Source organism: Octopus bimaculoides, chromosome 2, assembly GCF_001194135.2.
Source record: "Octopus bimaculoides isolate UCB-OBI-ISO-001 chromosome 2, ASM119413v2, whole genome shotgun sequence".
In the NCBI taxonomy this organism is placed as follows: domain Eukaryota; kingdom Metazoa; phylum Mollusca; class Cephalopoda; order Octopoda; family Octopodidae; genus Octopus; species Octopus bimaculoides.
In genome coordinates, this window is record NC_068982.1 from 27,447,350 (window position 1) to 27,451,518 (window position 4,169).

Here is a 4,169-nt window from a genome sequence, read left to right on the forward strand (position 1 = left end):
TATATATATATATATATATATATTTGATATATATGCATATATATATAGATACTTACATACATATATCTACATATCTATCTATCTATCTATCTATATATATATACATATATATATATATATATACACACACATATATATATATATGTATGTATATATCTATATATGTATATCTATATATCTACATATGTATATATATATATATATATGTATATATATATATTTACAAATGTGTGTGTGTGTATATATATATATATATATATATATATATACATACACATATATACATATATGTATATATATATATATATATATATATATCACACATACATACACACTCATATATGTACACACATACATGACTATTAGTTCCACCATTTGTCTTTAAAGACAAGATCCATTCCCATCTGCATTGTCTATTTTACAAAAAATTTAGTTAGCAGATTCTTTTTTTTTTTAGCTTTTAAACACTCTTAGAGGAACTTTTTTATCTACTAACTGCAAGGACAGTCTCAAAGTTTTTCTACAAGCAATCTTACACGTGAAGACCATAATATGCTTGCTGTGTCTTGACTTATTTAGATTTGCCCTATGACCAGCCAGTTTTGTAACATGTATCCTTTTGTTAATAAGAGTACAGACAATCTTTCACAATTTAGAGCAGTTTAAATTCCTTTTTACTTATGACACTCTCAAAGCAGTGAAATTGTATTCACTGCAACCAGCACATTTATTTATTTCATGAAATAATACTTTATATATTTGCTGTAAGACAGCATGGATAAAAAGGGGTCTTTTGCCACTTTCAACAATGGAAAATGTCAGGTTTTCATTCCTATACTCATGAATGTACAGTAATGACCAAAAGACTATGATTGCAAATACAAGTAACCAAAATGGGATTCCTCCAAAGGATCTCTGGAATAATGTTACTCAACAGGATATGTCAAAGGGACGATAAAGGAGTCTCTCTAGGTTGAGCAGCTACTTCTCTTTATTAGGTAAAGGTAAGATTACCTTCTGGAGTCATGCTGACTCATAAGGGCTGGTTTCCCAGTTTCCATGGCTTATAAATCCTCCACTCGGATGGGACACTGGTCCATCGCAGGATTACTCATTTTTGCCAGCTCAGTGAACTGGAGCAACATGAAATGAAGGATTTTGCTCAAGAACACAACGCGTTGCCCAGTCCAGGAATCAAAACCACAATCTTACGATCATGAGTCCAACACCCTAACCACTAAGCCACACATCTCCACTACTTCTCCATATTGAGAGATCACAACTCTGGCACTACAGACATGCGATTAGAATGTCACAGGAAAGAATCACAAGAAGGAATCTTCAACCCACACCATGCCAACAGACAGGAAACCTAGAGGCTGACCAAAAACAAGGATGGCTTGATAATATCCATTGTCTCAACTGGTCATGCTTGGGAACCCAGCCAATTGTAGCTTCTGATAGGACCCAGTAGAGGAGGTGCCTGAGGACTCTGGCTCACAACCTTCCCAGGAATTGTGGGTGAAGAAGATGGATGGAGGGATGAGGGTTTCAATCAACCCAACTACCTACTCACTATATTTATTACAGGGCCTAAATAGTTAAGCATTTCACAAGTATTTCTACCTTTAATGTAACACTGAGTCAAATTCTGCATGTAACAAGGCTGTGCCTTCAAATTACATGTACAGTCTCTCTGACAAGCTTCTACACAGTTTCCATTAATCCAACTTTTGCATGAGGTTATAGTAGAAAGCACTTGCCTAAGATGCCATGCATTGGGATTGAACCTAAACTCTTGTGTCTAGGTTCTTAACCACTCGGCTGTGCATCTTTATAGGAAACTGGATGTAGTATAACATCTCCTAAGACGTACATGTTGAACAAATAATAAATTTTCATTCAGAATGTGGATGAAATGCTATAGTTAGGAATTAAAGAAAGAGTTAAGTCTTACTTAAATATACACATCATATTTATTAATCAAAGAAATAATTTCATAAACAAGGCATCATTTAGGTTTTATACACACACACACACACACACAACATACGGAAAACTATAGTATTTAATGCTTTATATAAAGCATGACTACCATATCTGTTTTGTGTATGTTATTATTTCTATCACTTGGATTGTATTCCACACACTTGCCTAACCTGAGGTTGATACCCCATGTCGTACAACACTAGATATTGGAGAGAAGTGTGGTTAGGTCAGACTATACAGTGCCTTTGTTCGATATACATACATACATAAATACATACACACACATACATATGTACATATATACTCAAATAAGATGAGGATTTATTTTTGAACGCAGAGACGCCATTAGAATAGCAGAAATCTTGGGTAAATTACGCTTACGAAGTGGAAAAATTTGTCAACCACCAGCTTTGTAAGGGTAATTTATGCAAAATTCCTGCTGTTCTAATTGTATCACTATATTCAAAAGCAAATTAACTTTTTATTTGTATCTATATACACATTTCAGTGCTTATAAAAAGCGAATGTTAGTATATTTATATTTAAACACATGGATATATATATATATATATATATATATATATATATATATATATATATATACACACACACACCAACATTAATTGTGAAAGCTTTAGGGTGTGATCCACTGAGAGAAAATAATTATATTTGGGGACATTCATATTAATTTCCTTCTTTTAAATTATTACAAAGACACAAAGCAGCAACTAAGCTAATAGATTTGATGTATTCCTCTACTTCTCTCTCTTCAGCCTGTTTACATCTAATTATTGTGTCCCTCATTGACTGAACTGCATAACAAACATAGCAACATCAGTTTAATATTGTAATCAGAGTAATAAAACAATAATAGTAATAATAATGAATACTGATTAATTTTATTACATAATAATACATAATTTAGTTAATTATAATTAATGTTTAATTATAATTGATAATATTTAATTCCTCTTGATCAAGCACAAGGCTGTAAATTTTGCAGAGGAAACAGTTGATTAAGTTGATTTCAGTAATTGACTGGTATGAATTTTATCAACTCAGGGAGGATGAACTGCAAAGCTGACCTGGGTAAGATTCAAATTTTGTAGATAAAAAGTCTAATAATTACGTCTAGTTCTGGCACCTAACCAAAATTTTTGTAAGAGGGGACAAGTTTATTAAACTGATCTCAGAACTTTACTGGTAGTTATTTTGTTTCAAACTCAGAGTGATGAAAGGCCAAGGTCAACCATGGAAGGATTTCTTCTCAGAATGTAAAGGAACATAAATAAATAGCTTTATGCATTTAGAACTACAATCTACCATTTCTACCATTCCATCTGACACAATACAGATTGCAATAGTGTTACTATCACATGGCAGTTGTAAGAATTTCTAAAATGTTTTATGCTTGACACAGCAGACCATAAGTAAGAAGACTGGCAACTAGTTCCCTATAATGTTTAATTCAAATCCATTTCAGAATCATAAAATTATGGCTTCAAAATGAATGAGAAATCAAACAGAAATTAAAGAGAGAAGAAAGTTTTGAGTATAATGTCAAAAAGATAAGTATTGTAACTGATCTATTTGTCATCATAACTTTCGTCACATGGCCTCATGGATATAACAAAGAAGAAATGAGAAATAGGTCTCCATCTTTTTCTATTTCCCTTTGGCATAGAGAGACCTGTGAAGAGGAACATAAGCCAACATAAACTGTCAACATGTCATTCATGTTAGCCTTCTGTTTGGTGCAGAAACTGTTGTAATCTTCCTCTAATGGCAACCATGTCAAACAAGCAAACATTCCCTCACAGAGAGAAACCAAACAGTCAAATTTCATGGTCAAGCTTGACTATAGAAGCATTTCCAATAATTCCTGTTAAAACTCTGCAGTAAGTACATGACGAAATATTTTAGCTGCTTAGCTTTCCAGGAATCCTATATTTAACTTCAGCACAAAGTCACAAATTTATTAAGAATCAACCCCAGTACATTTATTACTAGTATTAATTTTATAAGTACAGAATGGACAAAAGACATAGTTGACCAGGGAATGGGGACAAGGTGTTTAGAAATCAGAATGTTGTGAGTTATAGCTAAATAGTTTCAGGCATTTTACTTTGCACTACCATATTTTTCATTTGAATTTATCCTTATCTCCACAATAATATATA